Genomic DNA, 25,947 nt, shown 5'->3' with positions numbered 1-25,947 from the left:
GAGAGAGAGAGAGAGAAGAGAGAGAGAGAGAGAGAGAGAGAGAGAGAGAGAATGACCGCGGAGGCCGTTCTCACAGAGAGCGAGAGAGTGAAAAAAATGAGGAGGGAGAGAGGGAGACTAGGGAGAGAGAGCTTGGGAGAGTGATGGCCCGCGAGTGGGAGAAAGAAAAGGGCATAAAGCGAGGGGAAAGTGAGGGCAAGGGGTTGTGGATGAGAGGGGAGAGGGAGAGGGTGATATGGCGGCCTACCAGGGGGGGGGGGGGGGGGGGGGGGGGAGTATGGACGAGTGAGGAGGGGTAAGAGAGAGACAAGATTGAGCTAATATGAATAATGGAAGAGAGAGAGGGAGACTTTTGTAAAGCATGACGGCCCACTAGAGGGAGAGAGAGTGTGTGATATTTTATGCATCTTGCAGGGCTTGGTGGAAGAGAGAGAGAGGAAATAAAAGATGAAAGGGAGTGTGTGTGGTGCCAAAAGGAGACACAGCAGCCTACTTCACACGTACGGGTTGGTGGCGGCAATAATTTTAAAAAAATGCTTTTTTTGTTGTTTCTTTACCTCCGGCTTCCAAGATGGGTTGATTTTTGCGGCCTTGATTTTGAAAACTCGGCCAACTTCAGTTTCTTTAGCCATGCTAGAGGGCGGTGCGGCTAATCCAGTATCAGCACCACCAAACCGAGTTCTTTTAGGGGCCATTTCTCTCTACTAGGATTAGTACTTTCGGAGAAACGAAGAGACTAAGTGTAATTCCCACAACAACCAGTGAGAAAACTTGACAAGGAATAACCTTATTTTTACACATAATACTAGATTAAATGACAAAGCCTTCACAACTCTAAGTATGCAAACTAACGCAAGGATACAACGAGATGATTATGCCTTAATTACTCATAAACTCATCCTAAGATTATCATAACCAAAACTTCCCTCTTATGCAACATGAGATCAAGATTAATGTACTAACTAGATGCATCAATATAACATACAATGATAGACTATAATTATGCAAATACCAAATATAATAGATGATTAATTCCCACACAATCATACACAATTTGCTAAATGCAACACAATACCCTAGTTATGCATCTTTTTATACGTAATAAGTCTCATAATCATGCCCTAATTTCATGGGCAAATCAAGGGTTTAATTCCTTGATTAATTCTCAATTTGGGTGCATAAAAAGAGAAAAAAGTATCACCATATCTTAGAGAATCATAGGTGAAGAGCTTTACAACATAATTATGCACAACATACATAACTGACAATGATGATTATATGCATAAACTCATGCTTAATTGAAGGAAAACTAAATATCTTTAAGAAGTAAGGTGCTCCTTAATCCAACAATGGAAATACAATCAATAGATGGAAACCATTGGCAATACCCCACATAGAATATAATAGAGAATAGATTATTTAATGTTGTAGCCAACTAGCATAATTAGGCTCAAGATAGGAATCCTCTAGAGAAAAGAGGGTATGGAGAAATAGAATTAGCATAAATATAATTTAATTACCCTTCATTAAGATCTCCTTTGTGTGTTATGTGATGTAGAGAAGGCTTCACAAAATATTTCTCCGGCAATAGCACTTCCTTGCACTGTCTTAGGAATTGTGTGTCTCTAGAGAGGGTTGAGTTACTCTTATATAGGCATCCCCCTCAAGGAGGGTTGATTTGGCTTGCTAAAATAGGAATTAGAAGGTCCATACACACACACACACACACACCTTCAAGTGCCATGCCAAGTGTGGGGTTTCCCTAGTGAGGTGTCCTCACTTGCCCGTGCTCTCTCTCTCTCTCTCTCTCTCTCTCTCTCTCTGTCAGACACACACACACACTTACAAAAATTGATTTTTACAAGGGGAGGTAGCGCTAGGTTTTTGCTATTTTGAGGGGGTGTGGTGTCCTAAGCCATGCTTCATTGCCCACACCTCACTCTTTGGCCCATGCTCTACCCTATCTAGGCCATGCTTAGTTCCAATGCTACACTTTATGCCTAACCTAACACTTTTCACAAGACTAGCTATACACATGACCCATGGCCATACATGATGGGGACACATGCCCATGCATACCCATGACCATGCATGCACATCCATGCCCATGCATACCCGTGCATGCACATCCACACTCATGCCATACATACCTTAGAAAATGCTATCCTTAGGTTAACAAGACTTATACTAACCCAAATTCAACTCTGAAACTTGCTAACTTGAGATAGACCTGCAAGTAATAGATACGACTACCTGCCATAAATAGCAGTTTCGGCATTTGGACCCTATTTTTAAGGAAATTTGGGTCGGTGCACAATTTGACGAGCCGGTCGACCCTAGACCATACCGGAAACCAAAAGCTTTCAATTTTTTGAATTTTTTTACAAAAATTGAATTTGACCAGAATTAAAAGCTCTACAAGGATCACAACACAAAAATGACATCTGATCACTGAAACCTGCTAAAAATAGCATCTTTTGCCAAAGTGATATTTAGGCTTAAAATTTTTACATAGGTAACCCTCTTCTAGGGTAGGTAGAGACCTTACAGAGTACTCACATAGTTGAGTACTTAAAAAACAAAACCTTCCCAAAGAAATGGGGCAAAGCAAGAATGAAAACTGAGGCGAAACACTATCTGCTGATTGCCAACCAACTGTATATGCGGGGAAAGGACAAACAATTACTGTTGTGTCCTACAGAAAGAGAATATTACGTTATCTTAGATCAAGCACACTCAGGACAGCCAAGGGGACATTTCTCTGCTGATAAAACAGAAAAGCTCGTACTACACTCAGGCATATGGTGGCAAACCCTGTTTATGGATGCAAAGACACATGTCAAACAATGTGATGAATGTCAATGCACAAAACCACCCCAACAGAGAGATGAAATGCCACTAAGGACAATGATGGAGGTACGTGCTTTTTCCAAATGGGGCATTGACTTCATTGGTCCCATCATACCTGTAGGATACAAGACGCACGCACAATACATCATAGTAGCAATGGACTACATGACGAAATGCGGAAGAAAAATTAACCCAAAAAATGATGCAAGAAATATAGCTCAGTTCCTTTTCAAACACTTCTTTACGAGATATGGACTACCTATAGTGAGCGATAGGGGAATACACTTTTAAAAAAACGTAATCTCATTTTTGAAACTCCTTGCCGATCACGTGTTGATCATGGAAAGCCTTCATTTGTTTTTTTGAAGGCATATATCCCAGCTATCGCTCGAAGTTGGGTTTCATCTAATTGTTCCAGGGTGTCTAGTCTCTGTGATGGTTCATGGTCCGTCCATCCTAATTGTGGTGCCACTCTTAGGGTTTTGATTAGTAATTCCAAAGGTAGGATTGCATTAATCTCGAATACAAGGTTAAAGGGAGTCGTGCTAATGGAAGTTTTAAAATCTACTCTGTAAGTCCATAAGTCTATGTGTAGCTTTTTATCCCAATCATTTATTGAGTCAGTGACTATTTTGGTGAGTAATGTGCATAAGATTTTGTTGGTACTCTCTGCCTGCCCATTAGCTTGCGGATGATAGGGTGCCGATTTGCAATGGACTACCATAAATTTGTCAAGGAGGTTTTCAATGACGTCGTTTAAAAAGTGTGTTCCCTTATCGCTCACTATTTCGATAGGTAGTCCATATCTCGTAAAGACGTGTTCAGAAAGGAACTGAGCTGTAGTTCTTCAATCGTTTTTTTGGGTCGCTTTTGCTTCCGTCCATTTTGTCATGTAGTTTGTTGCTACTATGATGTATTGTGCGTGCCTCCTGTATCGTGGAGGTATGATGGGACCAATGAAGTCAATGCCCCATTTGCCAAAAGCACGTACCCCCATCATTGGCCTTCGGTACCATTTTGATGTTAAACATATATGAATCGGGAAGATCATCATCGACGCCCTCAGGTGCTTCCCCATGAAACAATCTTGAAAGATGATCTGCTCGTGTGTGTGTGTGTGTGTGTGTGTGTGTAGTCCCCTTTTTCACAACTACCGTGAAGTCAAACTCAAGCAATACTATAAACGAGCGAACAATTCTTCCAATGTTGCAAGGTTTGTTTACTAGACATAGCAGTGCTTGGTGATCCACGAAGAAAACAAACTTGTTTGCAAGAAGGTAGTGTTTAAATTTTTTGACAGCATATATCATCCCTAGACCTTCTCTTTCTGTAGTGGTATAATTTTTCTCTACGTTGTTTAGCTGCCTACTAGAGTAGAAAATGAGAAAATTCATTTTCTTCTCTCCTGGCTGGGCTAATATGCACCCGATGGCATAGGCTGATATATCCACATGAACATGAAAGATTTTGCTCCAGTCAGGGGCTTGCAAAATTGGAGCAGAAATTAATTGTTGCTGCTTCAATTTCTGGAAAGCCTGCTCACATTCCTCTGTCCATTCGAACTTAACAATGAGGGTGTACAAAGGCTTAGCTATTACAACATACATATATATGAAACACTTGTAGTACCCGCAATGCCCCATAAATGCTTTCACTTCTTTCATCTTTGTTGGTCTTGGTAGTGCAGCAAATATTTGTACCTTCTCTTGATCAGTTGAAATTCCATTTTTGGACACAATGTGGCCCAAAATTTTACCTTGTCTTATCATGAAGACGCATTTTTTCGGGTTTAAGAAAATATGATACGTTTTGCACTTTTCAAAGACTTTTCCTGGATGAGTGATGTGGTCACTTCTTCGATTAGAATGAACACAAAGACATCCATGTAAATCTCCAAAAATTGTCTGAGATATTCTTTGAATGTGTGGCTCATTAGTCTTTGAAATGTAGCAGGGGCATTGGTCAGGTCGAAAGGCATTATCGTGTAGGCAAATACCCCCCACTCTATCCCAAAAGTTGCATTATGTTGATCTTTTGCTTTAATCGTCAACCGGTTGTAGCCTGAGAATCCATCCAAGAAACTATAGGCTTCTTTCCCTGCTAACCTCTCAATAACATGATTTGTTATTGGTAGTGGATAGTTATCCCTTATGGTGGCTGCATTTACCTGTTTGAAGTTTACACAGACACATAGTTTGCCATTATTTTTTAATACCACCACAATAGGGGACACCCAATCAGTGTGTTCAATCTCATAGATAAACTCAGTGTCCTTCAGTTTGTCTATCTCTTCCTTAATTTTCTTGAAAAAAGTCTCATTGTACGTGTAAGGACGTTGAGCTACGTGGTCTGGCATCACTTTTAAGGGGTATCATGTGTGGAGAGATCTCGAGATCTATTCCCTTTAGATCTTTGTATGAGCATGCAAAGTCATCTTTGTATCGTAGGAGCGTATCGACTAGAAGTTTCTCTTCTTGTCAGTAAGGTCCGTGGCAATGTATGCCGGCTTAGTCTCCTTGCATGGTTCTGCTAAGTTGATGCATTTGGCGTTTCCAGGCCCATCATATGAAGTTCCTGGTTCTTTGGGATCTTGTTTGGGTTTCTGCACCACGATTTTCCTATCCTGAATGGTATACTTCTTATAGTGGGAAGGTGCATCAAATTTATCATCATTCAATTCCTCATCAGTTTCCATTTATGTTGTCCAAACTTCCTTCAAGGCTCGTTTCGGTTCATTGTATTTGATTTTGCGCTCCATTTTGGACAACTTCATCAATTTTTTGGAGTTGCTCTCTTTTTCTGGTTTTTGTGTTTCACCTTTTTTTATTTTGTTTTGGTTGAGTCAGGTTTCACGTATCTCTTTGAAATCCCATCTTTGAGGCAGTCCGTTGCTTCTACTAACCTTAAGTACTACATTTTGTTAGTTAACAGAGGTATTGAATCCTCGTTGTGCTTGTTTTGGTTATTTCTACGTTTATCTCGATATCTGTGTTGTCTTCAAGGATTTTGGTTCGGGAAGTCATAGTAGATCACCTATCGATCCTTCCGTTTGATGTTCTGACTTGAGCTACTAGACAGTTCGTCATTTGCATTATCCTCTAGCAGCTTATCAGTAGAGCCTTGGAAATCTTCTTCGTTTGTGTCGTCAAGGTCTCTTACCGAGACTTCATCCACTATGCGTCGGCACTTGGCAACCCCCTCCTTGTTAGGGACTTCCCACTCTGACCTTGGATTCAGGCTAACACCCAACATCTAGAATAGAATGATATAAGATCCTTCCTCATCGCAAAATTTGGTGAGGGTCACCTCGTTGACACAAACATCAAGAGTGGCTACTATCTGTTGCCATCCAAAAGGTCCAAACATCTCTTGTGGAAACGGCTCTGGTATATATGCCTCATCTTATGTAGTCCTATTAAGAATGCAATTTTCCTTTTTTAAACTTCCACCTTTGGAAGCTTCTCCTATCTACTAGTGAATTTTGTTATGTAGCCAAGCCGGTATTCTCCCCTCTTGGTCAGTTGTGGAGTTCAAGTCTTCTCCTGGGGTTCATTCTACATCTCTATAGCTATGATCTGTGACACTAATTTTCGTAGTGGCATCCTTGTTTCTTAGATAGATATAGTCGTATCCCCAATCTTGCACCATTTTGAGCTGGCACATGAATGGTCTACCCAATATGATATCAAAGTTGCTGCTCTCATCAAAATCCATAATAGAAAAAGTGTGTTCATATGGAATTCCGCAAGAGGCTACCACAATCTGCTCCAAAATGCCAATGGGTCTTTCCAGATACCCATCTGCCAATTAAAGTTTCATTCTAGTCTTTCGGAGAGCAAGTTTTTCCCATTTTTCCCACATTGCTTTGGTAGCTATGGCTATTCCAGCCCCACTATCCAATATTGCGATCGACTTGACCTCTTTGTACTCCACTGGTAGGGGAGTATTTCCTTCTTCACCTTCACAATAGGCCCCTACCTTGTTTCTTGGTACTGGCTCATGTTTAGTTTGTTTCGAGGGTTGTGTCTTCAGTGTGTTTGGAGAAGCATTTGGTGGTGGAATTACCAACCCTATTTTTTCCAAATTTTTCCAGAGCTCATCCCAAAGATGCGGTTTGATGTGTAGAAACTCTAAAAGAGTTAATGTATAGCGGATAGGGGATGACATCAACTCGTGAAAAGTTTTAGTATCCATCATCTTAGGATTCGCTTTCCATTGAGATGGTACTTTCTTCACCTCCGATCGTGTGTCATGGTTACCAATGAATGAAGGTAAAGTCTTCAACAACTGGGGTTTACTGTCTTCCGATATCGATGTACCTACATCGCCCTATAGTGATCTGCTAATATCATTTGGTTAGAGCTCATGCTCCAAGTGAATCTCTGGGATGGGAGCTGACAAAAGTGTAGCACTTCCATATTTTCTGTTCCTAATCTGTCCCCATAACTCTTGAGGCCATTGTTCTTCTACTTCCAGAATTGGTAGTGGTGCTTGAGAATACATTCCATCTGTTGTATTAGCTGCCACCCTCATATCCAATGGTGTTTCATCTACAGAATCTGGTCGGTCTTTCTTTTCAAATCCCCACCCCTCTAACTCTCAAATCTTTTCTCTGATTAATATCTCAGTTTTTGGAGCAGTAGGAACTGATAGTTCCATAAGCGCTAGAGTGGCTTGGATGAGCTCCTTGCACATCTTTAGCCTCTCTTTCTCATAACCCGGATGAGGGTACATTAACCACCTATCCTCTTGGGTTTGGTTAGGCTTAGCCTTGCCTTTTAAGCTTTTAAAATTGCATCCAAAGTTTTGAACACCTTGTCTACCAAGACAAATCCTCTCAATGGTATATCTGATGGTTTTTTTATCTCGTTGTTTCCCTTAAGGTCTCTTTCCCTTTGCAGTTGTTCCTCTATTTTCAGTAATTTCGTTTCCAGTGCCACTTTTTCTTTTTCTCTTTTGGCTTTCATCTTGTCTCATTTTGCCTTCCAAGATTTCCAAGGGATTCGGACCCCGTGGCGGTCACTTTTTAGAATGTGTATGATATCACGGAGTTAACCGGAGAGGATTATTAAGAGACCAAAATGTATAAAAATGTATACATACAGAGGGGGGTGGGGTTTTTTTTAAATAGGCTCATAGTGTAAGTATAGTATGTATATTGGGGTATTATTAATTACCTCTTGAACGCACGTGATATAGGGGTCTTTTGATAAGTGGTTGCCCCGCGGTTCGGACAAAAAAATTTCCTGTCTCTATTTGGCTGGTTGGGACGTTCCTTGTTGCCTCTTGTGCTTGAGCTCTAGTGACCGCGTTTATCAGAATGTTCGGTTCTGTTTCTGATCCACTTGAGCTTGTCACAATCCCCATTTTGTTCATGTTTGCTTGTTCTTTCCCACCCTCCCACCCTTCTTCAGGAGGTGTCGTATGGAGTGGGGTTTTCCAATTCTTCTGAGCATATTGATGATGTGATGCAGCCTTTGGAAGGGGTAGGGCTTGTACTAGACATTAAGCCATTGGTTGACGCTCATGTCTATGATGACGTTGTTCTTATTGAGGATTTTTGTGATGCTTCTAGTGTTAGCTCTCATGATGTTTCTGATGGCGATGTGGTTCCTATTGAAAATTATTTTTAAAAGAGAAGCATGATTCTCTAGTTGCAGATCCCGTGGTTACTAATGCTTATGAAGTTGTTAGTCCACCACTTGTTCCCCAAGCTAGGGAGCAACCTATTGACCAATGGATTATCAAGTTGACACCATATGATGGCGTTGGGGTTGTGACAGTTGATTCTCATTTATTTCAATTTGTGCAAGCTTGTTGGATTGAGGGTTATGACAAGCCTGATGACCTTATGAGGTTCTTTCCTGCTTTTCTCACTGGTGTATCTATGCAGTGGTACCATAGTATGTTGCAGCATTCACCACATTTGATGCAGACTTGGGATGGCTGGTGTCGAGCTTTTGTTGCCAGATTCTCTCCTATTATGCCTTCTTGTTTAGTCTTTGGGACCCTATTAGAATTTTTCCAAGGGGAGGGTGAGCCAATTACTGATTATGTTAACCGTTTTCAAACTTTCAAGTGGAAGCATTGTGATCCCCATTGTTTTGATGAGAGGGTTTTGTTGGAATGTTTTCTTACGGGTATGTTGAGGGATATTCAATTTCATGTGAGGCTGTCAGCTCCAGAGCCACTTGAGGATGCATATGCACGAGCTAGGGTTGTGGGAGAGGCCTTTGAAGCTACCGACCTAGCCCTCCAATGGAGGGTAACTTTTGAGGCTGAGCAAAACCAAAGAGAGGCTTGTTTGACTCCTATGACATGTGCTCCAGTTGTTCCTATTCCACCATTCCTCACTCCCACACCTTTGCAAGCTGATGCGTCACTTCCTTTAAGAGATAACACTTCACCTACTCCACATTGGGTACCACATGTGCCAAAGAGTGAGTTTGTTTCCCATCCAAGGGGGTTTTGGCAAGATAAAAAAAAGAGGGCAAGTAATATAAAAAGGGTAACATTCATATGGAAAAATAAAAGCCCAATGGATAAGGCACCAGTCTTTAACCGGAGTTCTGGGCTCGACACTAGCAGGCTAGTTTTCCCTGCAGGATGCCACTGTTGCACTTTTTTTTTGGCCAAGGGTATGGGGATTTTGGTAAGAGAAAGAGAACACTTGCATGAGCTATTGAGCACTTGAAGCAAGCTTGAAATGTTGTTTTATCATAATTTTCATGGCGATGATCTCACTTGGTCTGGTTTAAGGAGTTGTTTTGACAGGGTATGATATGCTTGGAAATGTTACAATGAAGTCCTCGACCTTGACGACTAAAGATCGAGATCGGTCACTGCTACCGGTGTACAAAGGAAGTTGGGCAAGACTTTGAAGAGGGTGGCCACCAATGAACGCTTATTGTTTTTTGCATATCGTCTGTGTCTTTATCGTAGTGTGTGTGTGTGTGTGTGAGTGTTTATGGAGAGTCTATGAAGGGTTTCCTAGAGAAAATAGAAGAGAGGTTATCTCGTTGATTCAAGTCAATAGAGATAGGGAGAGTCTCTATATAAGATTCAAGAGAGAGAATCAAGAGAGAGGGTGGAGCTCTCTTGTATAGAATCAAAGAGATTGAGGGAGAGAATCTCTCTCTGCTACTTGCAGCAAGAGAGCCGAGTTTAGGAGAGCAAAGGGAGAAAGTCGAAAGGATCCACGAGAAGGTAGAAACTCTACAAAGAGAAGGGGTCCAAGAGGGGCCAAGAGCCGGAGATGGTGTTTCTTTTGTGGGTGAATTCTCGTGCCCATGAAGTGGGAGACAAGGTGGCATTGAGAAATCATGGGTGCCATTTGCAGGCCATGCAAGAGGGGGTCATGATGATGAATGGAGAGGGAGAGTTTCTCTTGTTGCAAGCCAGTAGGATGCCGAGAGCAGGCTAAGGAGATGCTCACCATATTGCATGCCGCGGAGGAGGTGTGAACCCGAGCTTGGAGGGGCTTTGATTAAGTTAAAAGGAAGAGGTGTTTTAATACTTTTTTTTTTGAACAAACTATTGAGAGGGTGGCGAGGATGTGACGAGTCGATTCAAGGAAGCAAGGGGCAACACTGTTTTCAGACGGGGAGGAGCAGAGAGTGGGGGGCTCACTCCATAGCAGAGAGGGCAGGCCATGAGCGCCGTGAGCACGAGCGAGGGCGTGAGAGATAATTAGAGCAATCCAGATGAGAACGATTTTGCTGCTCTCATCCGAGATGTGAGAGAAAGTCGGGCTGGCCAATGCCACGAGTGGAGATTGGAGAGGGCCGTTTGATGACGAGCCAGAGAGCGAGCCCTCGTGGACTACTGCAGTAGCTTGACCCATGATAGGTGACTCTTACCAATTTTGAGAGGTGTGTATGACCAAAGAGGGACAATAGAGAGAAAAAGAGGATGCTTTGGACGCCTGTTCGGGGCTACTTTTGAGAGAGAGTGAGTGAGTTTGCCATGAGACTGTTGTGTGTGTGTGTGTGTGAGTGTGTGTGTGTGTGTGTGTGTGTGTGTGTGTGTGTGTGTGTGTGAGAGAGAGAGAGAGAGAGAGAGAGAGAGAGAGAGAGAGAGAGAGAGAGAGAGAGAGAGAGAGAGAACAAAGAAAAATTAATGCGCTACCCTATAGGGTGTAAGCCCTAATACCTTCATGCGAAGTTTGAAGCCGACGAACCTACCTCGACAAAAGATCTTGAAGACGAAAGATAAGTTTGATTTCCCTTGTTGTAAAAAATATTTCCAAGATTCATAAATACACAATAAATTCACATTGTCTCGTGCTCCTCGACTTTATCTATGTTTTCAAAGTAAAGGCAACGATATATCTCTTCTCTTTTTGCTGAATGGTGAAATGATCACTCTGTTTGTGGATAATCATTGGTGACATGTGACACCGAGACTGCATTGCACATTCCTTGGCAGCAAATTTTAGCAGCACATCTCCAGCCATAGTTCCTTGTTGGTGGGCTTGGGTTGGGAGTTTGTCTTTTTGTCTTTGCTTGGCTTTTCTTGTCTGGTCCTGCTCCATGGCCCAGGCATAGAAAAATATCCATCAGTGGCATGCCCGGTGGGACCCAGCTTTTAGCGTTCTCGCTTGAGCGAAGTACATGCAATTCTCAGAGATGGAGCTAGTTTTTCCCTTTTGCTTGTATTTGATTTTTAGGCTGGTTTCTTTCCTCACCGCCATCTGGGATGCATGCATATCTAGGTAGGGGGATTCCAAAAACAGTGTTATTTTAGCGTCTGTTGCTACCCAGACCTTGAATATCGATGACGATGTTGGTGAGCCTTTAGGTTTTTGTAAAATTTGGGATAAGTTTTTAGCCCATTTGAGCAGTGAAGTGCATGAAGATGACGGCATTTTGCTTGAGGATACTACTTCAAGCAAAGTGACGAGAGAGAGTGCAACCCTTGACGAGTGCATTTGGGATGAATTTTTGGCCAATGTAGTGAATAATGCCACTTTTATTGAATGTCTTCTTCAAGAGGAGAATGTTGATCTACCGCTTGTTCTTTCCCACCCTCCCACCCTTGTTCAGGAGGTGTCGTATGGAGTGGGGTTTTCCAATTCTTCTGAGCATATTGATGATGTGATGCTGCCTTTGGAAGGGGTAGGGCTTGTACCAGACATTAAGCCATTGGTTGACGCTCGTGTCTATGATGATGTTGTTCTAATTGAGGACTTTTGTGATGCTTCTAGTGTTAGCTCTCATGATGTTTCTGATGGCGATGTGGTTCCTATTGAGAATGTTTTTTTGAAAGAGAAGCATGATTCTCTAGTTGCAGATCCCGTGGTTACTAATGCTTATGAAGTTGTTAGTCCACCACTTGTTCCCCAAGCTAGGGATTATTAAGTTGACACCCTATGATGGCGTTGGGGTTGTGACATTTGATTCTCATTTATTGCAATTTGTGCAAGCTTGTTGGATTGAGGGTTATGACAAGCCTGATGACCTTATGAGGTTCTTTCCTGCTTTTCTCACTGGTGTATCTATGCAGTGGTACCATAGTATGTTGCAGCATTCACCACATTTGATGCAGACTTGGGATGGCTGGTGTCGAGCTTTTGTTGCCAGATTCTCTCCTATTATGCCTTCTTGTTTAGTCTTTGGGACCCTATTAGAATTTTTCCAAGGGGAGGGTGAGCCATTGCTGATCATGTTAACCGTTTTCAAACTTTCAAGTGGAAGCATTGTGATCCCCATTGTTTTGATGAGAGGGTTTTGTTGGAATGTTTTCTTACGGGTATGTTGAGGGATATTCAATTTCATGTGAGGCTGTCAGCTCCAGAGCCACTTGAGGATGCATATGCACGAGCTAGGGTTGTGGGAGAGGCCTTTGAAGATACCAACCTAGCCCTCCAATGGAGGGTAACCTTTGAGGTTGAGCAAAACCAAAGAGAGGCTTGTTTGACTCCTATGACATGTGCTCCAGTTGTTCCTATTCCACCATTCCTCACTCCCACACCTTTGCAAGCTGACGCGTCACTTCCTTTAAGAGATAACACTTCACCTACTCCACATTGGGTACCGCATGTGCCAAAGAGTGAGTTTGTTTCCCATCCAAGGGGGTTTTGGCAAGATAAAAAAAAGAGGGAAAGTAATAGAAAAAGGGTAAAATTCAAATGGAAAAATAAAAGCCCAATGGATAAGGCACCAGTCTTTAACCGGAGTTCTAGGTTCGACACTAGCAGGCTAGTTTTTGCCGCAGGACGCCACTGTTGCACTTTTTTTTGGCCAAGGGTATGGGGATTTTGGGAAGAGAAAGAGAACACTTGCATGAGCTATTGAGCACTTGAAGCGAGCTTGAAAGGTTGTTTTATCATAATTTTCACGGCGATGATCTCACTTAGTCTGTTTTAAGGAGTTGTTTTCACAGGGTATGATATGCTTGGAAATGTTACAATGAAGTCCTCGACCTTGACCACTAAAGATCGAGATCGGTCACTGCTAGAGGTGTACAAAGGAAGCTGGGCAAGACTTTGAAGAGGGTGGCCACCAATGAACGCTTATTGTTTTTTGCATATCGTCTGTGTCTTTATCGTAGTGTGTGTGTGTGTGTGTGTGTGTGTGTGTGTGTGTGTGAGAGAGAGAGTAGTAATGGAGTGTCTATGAAAGGTTTTGTAGAGAAAATAGAAGAGAGAGGTTATCTCATTGATTCAAGTCAATAGAGATAGGGAGAGTCTCTATATAAGATTGAAGAGAGAGAATCAAGAGAGAGGGTGGAGCTCTCTTGTATAGAATCAAAGAGATTGAGGGAGAGAATCTCTCTCTGCTTCTTGCAGCAAGAGAGCCGAGTTTAGGAGAGCAAAGGGAGAAAGTCGAAAGGATCCACGAGAAGGTAGAAAGTCTACAAAGAGAAGGGGTCCAAGAGGGGCCAAGAGCCGGAGATGGTGTTTCTTTTGTGGGTAATTGCTCGTGCCCATGACGTGGGAGACAAGGTGGCATGGAGAGATCATGGGTGCCATTTGCAAGCCATGCAAGAGGGGGTCATGATGAAGAATGGAGAGGGAGAGTTTCTCTCGTTGCAAGCCAGTAGGATGACGAGAGCAGGCTGAGGAGATGCTCACCATATTGCATGCCGCGGAGGAGGTGTGAACCCGAGCTTGGAGGGGCCTTGATTAAGTTAAAAGGAAGAGGTGTTTTAATACTTTTTTTTTTGAACAAACTATCGAGAGGGTGGCGAGGATGTGACGAGTCGATTCAGAGAAGCAAGGGGTAGCACCGTTTTCAGACGGGGAGGAGCAGAGAGAGGGGAGCTGACTCCAGCAAAGAGGGTAGGCCATGAGGGCCGTGCGCAGGAGCGAGGGCATGAGAGAGAATTAGATCAATCTAGAGGAGAACGAGTTTGCTTCTCTCATGTGAGATTTGAGTGAAAGTCGGGCTGGCCAATGCCACGAGTGGAGATTGGAGAGGGCCGTTTGACGAGCCAGAGAGCGAGCCCTCGTGGACTGCTGCAGTAGCGCAACCCATGAGAGGTGACTCTTACCAATTTGAGAGGTGTGTATGACCAAAGAGGGACAATAGAGAGAGAAAGAGGATGCTTGGGACGCCTGTTCGGGGCTACTATTGAGAGAGAGTGAGTGAGTTTGCCATGAGACTGTTGTGTGTGTGTGTGTGTGTGTGTGTGTGTGAGAGAGAGAGAGAGAGAGAGAGAGAGAGAGAGAGAGAGAGAGAGAGAGAAGAAAGAAAAATTACTGCGCTACCCTATAGGGTGTAAGCTTGTTGTCGTGCTGCCCTATTGGGTGTAAGCCCTGATACCTTCGTGCAAAGTTTGAAGCAGACGAAGCTACCTCGACAAAAGATCTTGAAGACGAAAGATAAGTTTGATTTCACTTGTTGTAAAAAATATTTCCAATATTCATAAATACACAATAAATTCACATTGTCTTGTGCTCCTCGACTTTCTCTCTCTTTTCAAAGTAAAGGCAATGATATCTCTCTTCTCTTTTTGCTGAATGGTGAAATGATCACTCTGTTTGTGGATAATCATTGGTGAGATCTGACACCGAGACTGCATTGCACATTTCCTTGGCAGTAGATTTCAACAGCACATGTCCAGCCATAGTTCCTTGTTGGTGGGCTTGGGTTGGGAGTTTGTCTTTTTGTCTTTGCTTGGTTTTTCTTGTCTGGACCTGCTCCATGGCCCAGGCATAGAAAAATATCCATCACTCACATTGCTGGCAAGCATAATCAAGTAGCTGATGCACTCTCAAGAGGACCGAGAGTGAATGCGGATTCCATAGCAACTAACAATGATCTATCTTCTATGATATATGAGTACGCTATTGATCCCGATTTTAGAGATGTGATTTCAGCCCTTGCACTAGGGAGGAAAGAAAAATCATTTACCCTACAAGATGGTTATCTTTTCTATGGCAATAGACTATGTGTTACTAACTCACTACGTCAGAAAGTAATGTATGAATCTCATGCTCCTCCTTATGCGGGGCATAAAGGGATTCATTCTACCCTGAAAGGAATAGAAACATATTTCTATTGGCCTACCATGAAATCAAACATACAAGAGTATGTTTCAAAATGTGTGGTATGCCAAAAGACGAAGTTTGATAGAGGGAAGCAACCTGGATTTCTTCAACCTTTGCCAATCCCTAAGTCACCGTGGGAGAGCATATCCATGGATTTTATCGTTGGATTGCCCAAGTCCATCCATGGGAATACATGAATATGGACAATAGTAGATAGGTTTAGCAAACAAGCACATTTCATAGCTGTCAAAAAGACTATCAAAGCCCATCAAATGGAAACCCTTGTAATGACCCTTCTTGTGGCAATAGTAACACTCGACATTTTTGGCATTTCGGTCTCTACTTTGGTTCCTGTGTCTGCTAGGACTACGAGGATTCCGCTCTCTACTTTTGCTTTTATATCACAAATTTTCAAGTACTATGGCTTACCAATGTCCATAGTGTCGGATAGAGATCCTAGAATGACCAGTAATTTTTGGAAGGGTCTCTTTGAGAATTTAGGGACAAGACTAAACTTTTCTTTGGCCTATCACCTGCAAACGGATGGCCAAGTGAAATAGCTAACCCAACTATTCTTGATCTACTAAAAGCCTATGTAACAAAATTAGATCAAAGGTCCCAATGGGAGAAGTACTTACCATTGGTGGAGTATGCTTGCAGTAACAATGTACATACCTCCATCAGAAAAGCACCTTTCGAGGTAATTGAGGGAAGATCCAAAAGTCCCCTGCTACTTAAGGTACACGAGAAGATCTTCGTTGCAAATGAGTATAGTCGAGACCTACAAGAATCTTTCCAAAAGATTAAGGATGCTATCTCTATCTCATAGCAAAGGCAAAAGGCTGGTGCTAATAAGCACAAAAGAGATCAAGCCTTTAAACAAAATGATTGGGTCTTGCTTAAATTTCCCAAGGCTCGATTAAGGCACACAACGGGCAAGAATCCTACGGGACACCAAAAGTACTATGCTAAGTTAGCAAAAAAGTACTATGGTCCTTTCCAAATTCTTAGACCAATCAATGAGATGGCCTATCACATTAGGAAAAATATGAACCCCAAAAGGTCCTGGTAGGATCCCTAATTTTAAGGTATTAAGACTAAAAATGTGTGTGATTTAGGAGACAAGGCCATTGAATGAGGGTATTCTCATAGGCTTTTTTTTAGGCTGTCATAGGCTTTTTGTAGGTTGAAATAGAGGCTAGGGAGGGAGGATAGGTACATTCTCTCTCTACCCAAAAGACTGGTGGTCCTTATGACAATAACTACCCTCCCCCTTTTTTGCCACATCATCAAGGGCGTGCATAGCCTGGGCCCAAAAAAACACTTTTTTCAAAAAAAAAATCAAACAACCCTCACTTTTACTCAAAAATTCTCCCCAACCTATATGTATACCCAAAAATCAATTTTCTCTCTCAAAATCTCACTACTAGACCTACTAAGTATCAAACTTCAAACCATTTTTTATTTCCCTCTAAAATCACTCCCTTCTCTCTCACTCCTCTCCCTCTCTCTTCTCTCTCCTACTTTTCAGCACACACTCTTCCTCCTTCCCCCTCTCACTCATCTCCCTCTCTCTTCCCTCTCCTACTTTTCAGCACACACTCTTCCTCCTTCCCTCTCCTTGTTGCAGGTCCACTCCATAGCTTTGTTGTAGCTCTCCCCCCCATAGCTCTTCACTCCATAGCCCTCTTCTCCACTCCATAGCTCTCCTCCAGCTCTCCATCCCAAAGATCTCAACTCCATAGCTCTTATGTAGCTCTCCATCCCAAAGCTCTCCACTCCATAGCTCTCCTCTCCACTCCCTAGCTCTCTTGCAGCTCTCTTCTTCAATCCATAGCTCTCCTGTAGCTTTCCACTCCATGGCTCTCCTGCAACTCTCCATTCCAAATCTCTCCACTTTGTAGCTGTCCTGCAGCTCTCCATCCCATAGCTCTTTACATTATAGCTCACCTCTCCCCTTCGTGGCTTTGTTGCAACTCTCCACTCTTACTTGAAGCCATCTTTATTCCCCTTGCCATGGAGCTAGGAGACATTACAAACCTCCCATCCACAGGAAGATCAGCACGTTTGAAAACGGTTTCTCTACATGTTTGGCTACCAAAGGACTTTGCACCCGCAAAGCATCATTACTTGCAAACTGCACAACAATGTTGTGGTGCAGGTCACAGCAATGTGGACCTTTAGGGTGCATGGTTGCCTCTACTGTAAATGATCCAGCCATCAATGTGTATCCAAAATTCAATAGCCTTGCTTTATTATTAAAATATGTAGATAGAGGGGAGCACAGTCTTCTTGGGTACTACAAGAGATTGTCGTTATTGGAGCTGATATCACACAATGGTCTTTGAAGCCCATAATATACAACCAATAAGCTCTTCCTTGGCCCCTCTCTACCTCCTTCATTCCATTCTAAACAACCCCATCTCTCCATGATATGGATACAAATGACAATACAAATCTTCCATCCACAGCACGATCATCACGGTCAAAAACAAAACGCGCACATATCTCGTTTAGTGTTTTTTTTTTGGACACCTACCTTGAAGTATTACTCAAGTTTTTGGCAAGAAAATGAATCTAAATTTATAAATTTGGCGAGCAAAATAATTTAAAATTAAATTTATCATTTTTTCAATAGAAAGAGGTGATTTAAGTAGTGCCACCTAGACTTTTCAAATAAGTCTCAATGTCACAACACACCTTATCTATACTAGGGTTTTGCTAGGAGACAACATCTTGTTGAGTAGGGTAAGGTCTTTGAAATCTAGATGAAAACTAAATGAGAAAGTGTGAAGATCATAGACCTCCTACATAAAATCTAGCTAATCATGCATAGGTCAATCATAGAAAAGTTAGGAATGTGAAAAGAAAAGTAATTATGATGATAAGAGCCCATCAAAATTCCATGTAAGAAAATCTTACAACCACGTGTAGGCTTTAATATTTTGGGTCCCATGTCATAATGTGATGTGTTTCATCAAACCTACTTGGCCCTCAATCTCCCCTACCATCAAGTTCTTCAGTGGGTATATCTTTGGTGCCTAGCTACCCCTAAATACAAAAATTTATAGCAATGTCTGGCGAAAAACATCTTAAGATCTACACTAATGAGAGCCAAAAGAAAAGCTCAAAATTTTCAAGATTCGCCAAATTGGCAATTTTTAGCCAAAAAAAATTACACTGATCTCGTTGTCAAAAGAGCTTGCACCCTCCAAGCATTATGACTTACATACAACACACAATTCCGTAGTGAGGTCACACAGATGAGGACCTTTGGGTGGATGGTTGCCTCTACCCCAATGACCGTTTGGGTAATGTGTATCCAACATTCAATAGTCTCCCTACCTTCTTGCAATATGTAGGTAGAGGTGAGCCAGATCGTCTTGGCTACTGCAAGCGGTTGTCCACTATCAGAGCTCATAGTGTGCAATGGTGGATGCATCAACACCAAGTTATCATTCATAAAAATTCTAGTCTGCACAACAGAGGATCATTCATGTGGAGAAAGAAGCACAAACCTGTTTAGCAGCATGTGGAAGATAAGGATGGTAAGATTGCGAAGCTTGAGGGTACCATATTGAGTTTGAAAGCAACACCTTTAGGTGCAAGGGAGCATAAGAGGATCTTCTCATCCATAGAGACCCTTGCTCCCAAAGGTGGTGCTTGGATGAGAAGAGGTATAGCTACAAGGTGCATTTTTGAATACCCTATCACATTTCCTACATGTATGAAGTCGCTTCTATGGTGATTGTTTTTTTTATATTCTTATTGCAAGAATTTCATCCGAGAGACATGTGGTAGCCAAAGCCAAGAGGATCCCATTCATTTGCTTACTAGTTTCCTTAAGAAGTTAGATGTCATAGCACTCTTGCACACACCAAAAGGAAAACATATCTATTTTGTTGTACCCAAGGAGGTGATGTGTAAATTTTCTAGTCTCATGAGTGATGTTGATTTGCTGAAGGAATGTGATGGTAAATAATGGTAAAGCCGTAGGCAAGTCTAAAAAGACTCTATTATTAAGTCCAAAGCTTCCGAGGTGTGCAGCATATCCCACATAGTGGCCTCATCAAAATCGATAATAGATCCCAGTTCCACTTACCCTAATATAATTAACAACATCAACCATTTATAGGCTACTTAAGGATCTCTCTTCTTAAGCAAGAAAAGAAACCAAATGCTCTGATACCAATGTAATGGAATTGGCCTATTAACTTGAGAGTAGCGGAAATTAGAGAGAGTACTTTTGTGAAATTACTTTGTGAGCATAGCGAGTGAACATAATTGATGGTAGCAACATAAACATAGCATCTAGTTAACCTTGCACGAACAATACTTTTGCAAGAGAGAGAATTTAGAGAACATGACAACAGCTGGACCGGATTCATGTGGAGCCGGTCCCCCCTCCAATAGGCATTTGTATTATGATTTCTCCCATCAAGAGAGACTTGTTACAATACAATCTTTTTGTTCCTTGTGACCTAGGTGATGCAATGAATATGGAAAGCTTCATGCATCATGAGCATAACATAAACTTTGAGGAAAGCATTAAGTATCCCAAGCCTCAGTCCCAAGACCTCAAACACCTTCGAAGCATTAACTATCCCACGCCTCACTCCTAAGACCTCAAACACCTTCGAAGGTGAAGAGAGATATCAGGGAATGAGGGTAGGGAAGAGGAAGAAGAAACATTTCATAGGAGAAAGAATTAGTTCCTCACTTATCATCACTCTTCTTGCTAGCATACATAATAGCATAGTAATGAAGATGGAGAAGATGGCAAGCTTAAGCATTGAAGCATGACTCTTGGTTGGATTTGCACTACATAGCCAAGAGTGTTGGTGTAGGCTCTCAACCTCTCTACTTACTTGGAGAAGGAGAGGGAGCTCTTGCACTTTGCACTTAACACAATGAGAGTGTGTGTGTGTGTGGGGGGGAGAGTATACCCCTCAAGCAAGCCCCCTACTTGCTTTGGTTGACCCCCCCTTGTAGCTCATGCTTGAAGCTCATTGGACCCCTCCAAGCCTAGCCAATTATAATCAGGAGTCATACCAAGCAACAAGGGTAGCCTTGGGACAAGTGTCCCCCTTTCGCCTTTGAGAGAGAGGACTTGATAATTGCAAAAACAATTAATTAAATCTTCTAAATTATCACTGGACCCCTTGGGTGGCCAACCAAGAGGGCATCATGAGGAGGAACTTGACAAGTGTCCCTCTTGCTTTCTTTGTACCAAGATTTCCTTGAGTGAGTGAGTGTGTGTTCTCTCTCATCCCCCTCATGTAGGGCTCGCCCCCTCCTTGTAGGGATTAAATTTGAATTTTGTGCCACCTCAAGCCCCTCAACCTTGGGCCTAGTTCTCACCACAAGCTTGGCCCTTAAGCCCCTCAAGCTTGGGTTGGGTTCTCACCTCAAGTACAACCCTAGCATCTCAAGTATGACAAGCACCTTAAGCATCTCAATCATCAAGCACCTCACGCATCTCAAGCATCTCAGTCATCAAGCACATCAAGCACCTTAAGCTTGGGCCGGGTTCCCACCTCAAGCTCAACTCTAGCTTACCTAAGGTCAAAGGACTTTTACACGAACTATTGGGAGGTCTTCAATGAAGCTAGGTCTTTATGCTCCATTAGCTAGCCTTGCTCTTTGATAGACCATCTCTCACTTAGGCCCCTTTACCATTGGCCCCGTGTTGAGATAGATCTATAAGCACATGTCTATATCTTAACCCTTATCCCCGTTTATTCTCCCACATTAAATGATCAGTTTAATATGAGATCATTTGGGTTGGTTAGATATTAAATTTTATGACATATTTTCATGGAGAACATGGGCCTCATAAGATTGGAAGAAATACTATTACAAATGAGAAGGAACGGTCGACCCTTGAAAGATAGCCTAAAATATTCTTTTTTAGAGGTACTAGTAGTGCCATAGGAGAGGTTCAAAACTCTTGTAATGGAAATGACACGTTAACCCTCACGGACACCCTATCACCTTTGACGGAGGCATAATATTTATTTGATTGAGTCATGGACTGTGATTATCGGTCCAATAGGTGTTTAGGTGATCGCCGATGAGAGGCGTACCACTTACCTTATTTTTACAGTAGTTTTGCAACGATCGGCCACTGTGGACGCCCATGTGTAAATGGGCCAAACTCTTATAAAGGGTCCATTTGACCTAAAAATCCTCATTTTTTGATGTGTAAGCTAAGAAGTGCTCTTGCTACATCTCTATCTCCTTCTCCTTCGTGTGCTCACATGTGTGTGTGTGTGTGCGTGCGTGCGTGCTTGAGAGAGAGAGAGAGAGAGAGAGAGAGAGAGAGAGAGAGAGAGAGAGAGAAAGAGAGAGAGAGAGCATTGCGGCATCATCGACGGTTGAGCGTGGCATCAACGGAGGCTCCTTCTTCTTCGCAGCACAGGATCCTTCACGACGAAAGAATTGAGCGGTGAGTGACAGACCTATGCCCCTTTGAACTTGCTAGGCTCTCTAGTTGTGTGTTTGCAGCCTTTTGAGGCTTGCACACAGTGCACAGGCAAGTTCCCAGCTTCAACACGTATGGCAAAGCATACATTTTTGGCGCCGCTCCCGGGGACACCCTTGAATTAAGCTTGAGGAGCACTCAGTGCTACCTCTGGAAGCTTTTCTTCTATTTGTTTTCTATTTTTTGCTGAGTTCTGTGAGGACTGTTAAGTGGCTACAATGGGAAGATTAGCAGGTTTCTGTTAGATTCTGTTAAGTGATTGTAATGCACAGTTTTCGCAAGCTTTTGTCAGATTCTGTTAGTGGCTGTAAGCTTTGTTAGTGCTGCATTGTACTGGTTTTTGTTAGTTTTGCAAGATCTGTAATGTGCAAGTGTAAAAAGTGAGAAGTAGAGTAGACAGTGAGCAATTCTGTGAGTGTGAAATTATGTGTTAGATAGTTAATTAGCTGTTAATTAGGTGCAAGGAGGTTAGGCAGAGCTCCTAAGAGCTGTTGTGTGCGTGTGGGAGCTCGGTGTCCACGCGGCCACATTATCCTCAAAAAAAGTTATTTAATTTTTTTTTTTAAAAAAAACACTCAAGAATATTGAGACAAAACTTAAAAAAACCTTATCCTAAAAGGAAGGATCGAGATCAGGATCTTTCCCCAAGCCCAGGCCTAAGCCTCAGTCCTCAGTCCTATGATATACTATACACACTACTTTATATATAAAGACTAGGATCTCAAGTGAAGGGAGGGCATTTGCGACAAGTTCCTCAAGTCCTCCACCATCCCCTTCAGACTCACCCTTTGGACTTACTAATTCTAACCCTCTCTCCACCTAGGAAAAGACTAGTTTTAGGATTCCGAGGGCTGTACGTAACTGAATCGGGGGCTGTAAAGCACAACACGTCCCCCTAGCCAAGACGCTTGTTTTGAGCTATCACATGCCATATCCCATGGCTCGGTTAAAACAAAAGGACCAAAAATACAAAAAAGTTTGGGTTGTAAACACCTAAAAAACTAGGTGAGCGGCCTTCACGAGCACTCACCAACACCTCTAGAGTGTGGAGGTCACATACACATATGCTCTGGTCGTATGCTAGAGGATGAGCACATCGAGAGTGTCTCCGTTAACACGGGCACTCATTATTCCTCTCAGGACCCACATATTGCGTCTAGTGTCTCTTTCTCTGACTACAACGTCATGGAGGACCATGATGCCTAATCCTGATAGCTCAAGCCAATACATGCATGCCATGGTGTGGGCCGAGCATGCTTAGCTGCTTGAAGAAAACTTTTAGTAGAGCCACTCACTCTGAACATGGAGCTAACGATGTAAATGAGGGGGGTGGGGAAGTAAATTCGCCATTCATGACCAACCTAGACCCCATGCTCCTAGAGAGTGTGCATGTGAATACTCCATTCATTGCACCCCTTGACTCTTCAGAGCTATTCCCCTCCAAGGTTATATTACCTGATGGTAGAAGCCTTGCTGAAGTGCAAGAGGTTGAGCGGTATATCATTGCGGCTAGGAAAAAGGAAATTGAGAGCTTACGCAAGGCAGAGCAACGAAGAGAGTTAAAAGCGAAAGCCCCTATATCAATATCCCTGCTAGGAGAGCAATCGAGTGCTCCTGAATTAGCGACCACTAAGGGTCAACCCATAGAGAGACACATTGCTCTAGTTCAAAGGACACCCCTAGCACCTCAATCCTAGATGGAGCGTTCCTAAATGAGAACTGGGAGTACGACCTACAAACGGAGACTTTAACCGACCTATACATAGGTCACACCTATCACGTGGGTTGGTTAGATGTCCTACAATGCACAAGAGGTGCCACTAGTGTAGATGATCAACAACAAAGAGTTTGTGAGGTCATCCATAGGGTTATTGAGCTAGAGAGACTAAACAAGGGGATCCACATGTCTTCAACGGGTCTCATTAGATTCTTGGATACAGGGAAGGCTAAACAGCCAACCTTATCGCAAATGGAGACTCCCTCGGTAAGTTCGATGGATCCTCCATATATTGTTGGGGTCTCATTGCAATCTAAGCCCACAAGTGATAGCTTTACCTTTCCAATTCTAGCTCATCTTTCCCTTGATGACTCCACGGCTACCATGCCAAGAAACACACTATGGACCTCATTTGTTAGTAAAGCACCGCTACATGGTAGCTCAATGCCTGCAACAGTACCTACAAGTGTGTACCAATCGTATTGGCACCTATGGTCCTCGTACTCATGTAGCTCCTACCCCTCCCATTGTTTCAATAACCTATGCTCCACAACCACAACAACCAAGCTCTTATTTCAATGGGACCATACCAGATAGCATTAGCCACATCCGACGTCTGCTATGCCTAGGGCCGCACATATGAACTTTGGACTGCCACATGGCACAACACCATACCAAACTTGAAACCCAAGGGCTTCCTATGCGCCAAGCCCAATGCCAATACTACTCCACATGTAGTCTCTGGAGCGCCTTCGCCCACGGTGCCTGCTCACTTAGGTGACTTGGGAACATTTGCTTAAGCTATCGATCGATCTATTGCTGAGAATATACGTAACACGCCTGATAGAGAGCCTAGAAGTAAGGCAGTACAAATAGTCAAGCGAGTCACACAAAAATTTAGTGGAGACGGGGATGTGAGAAAACATATCGAAGTGTTTGAACAAATATGCGATTCTCTAGGAGAACACAATGACATGCATACGAGTAATGTTTTAAGTCTAATTTTAAGTGAGAAGGCTGGGGATTGGTATAGAACCCTAAGGGTGGAAGAAAAAGCGATTTACCCTACTCTTAGGAGACTGTTCTTGAAAGAATACATACGAGAGGGAGTGCTTTGGGGTGTAGCATCTCAACTCTAGAAAGCCCAACGAGAGGAAGGAGAGTCCGTGAGAGACTTTATTAGTCGCTTGAAGCATTTGAATTCTCATTGTGATCCAAATGAGCGCTTCAACAATAACCAATTGCTTGATAGATTCATCATGGGATTATGACATGAGGATATCTACAATGGCCTAGTCATTAGAGGTATCACCACTTGGGAAACAGTCACCACCAATGCAATCCAATTGGAGGATAATTTAATGATCCAAGGAGAAAGAGTGTCTATTGAGCCTAAATCTACTAGCTCGCAAGCATCGGAGCATCAACCAATGATCCTAAAGCCTATTTCTAAGGAGCCAAAGATATTTGAGATGACTTTAGCAGATCTCACCAAGGCCATTCAAGAGAGTCTTAGAGACAATCATGCTCCGCAAAACAACCATATGTATCCAAGGAGGGCACAACAATGGTGCTCAATTTGCTATGGTCCGCATAGTACCAGTGAATGCCCTACTTTTAGAGTAAATTTTAATGGGAATTGCAATGCCTGTAGGAGGTATGGTCATTAAGCTAAGGATTGAATAGTATTTAAGCGCACAATGGCTAATAGACCAACCTTAACATGGATAGATACTCCTCGAGTACCTGCATTGATGTCGGCCCCACCTCTTGAACAAACGTCACAACGCATGGTTCCTAGGGCCCAAAATGTTGTTCAAACAACACCCTTACCACCTCCAATGTTAGGACCGCAACCACCAAATCTGAGAATCACTTTTGTGAATCAAGTGGGTTGTGAGTCATCTATTGTTGGTTTGGAAGGCTGTGAGGAAGATATAGACCCTAATATTGCCTATGGGATTGATGCACTTGAAGAAAGTCCACAATACTATATGGAGGACTATTGGGGAACATTCAAACCTGTCTAATCAAGTAGCTGCTCTTGCTGCAAGAGGCCAAAATATCAATTACACTGTCAAGAGACCACCTCTTCAATGCTATGAGTGTGGAGGTTCACATCGTGTAGCCGAGTGTCCTATTAGTCTACAAAAGAATGCTACACTAATGCAAACCAATCAAGCGAGCACGTCTACAATGCCGATACTCATGTTAATCGATGTGGCATAGATCATTTGATTGCCCAATGTCCGAATAGTCCAAATGCACTGAAGATCACGCCATTAAACTTGATTGAGGTTACCGAGGAGCCATCACAAAGTACACATGTGGTACCAGTAAATGTACTCACATGATCGATGCTCCAAAAACAAAATTCTATTTTTGAGGAAAGAGACACAGCAT

General features: G+C 42.7%; 2 pseudogenes; both read left to right on the top strand.

Moving 5' to 3' along the window:
- The window catches only part of LOC147434867 (uncharacterized), a 19,182-nt pseudogene extending 9,451 nt beyond the window's left edge, over positions 1 to 9,731 (top strand).
- Positions 9,732 to 10,217: 486 nt separating this feature from the next.
- On the top strand, positions 10,218 to 13,340 carry LOC147434866 (uncharacterized; annotated as a pseudogene).
- The last annotated feature ends 12,607 nt before the right edge of the window (positions 13,341 to 25,947 follow it).

This window comes from Adiantum capillus-veneris, chromosome 19 (genome assembly GCF_014529385.1).
Source record: "Adiantum capillus-veneris isolate H3 chromosome 19, ASM1452938v2, whole genome shotgun sequence".
Taxonomy (NCBI): domain Eukaryota; kingdom Viridiplantae; phylum Streptophyta; class Polypodiopsida; order Polypodiales; family Pteridaceae; genus Adiantum; species Adiantum capillus-veneris.
The sequence above is the reverse complement of the archived record's forward strand: the minus strand, read 5'-3'. Positions and strand labels throughout refer to the sequence as shown.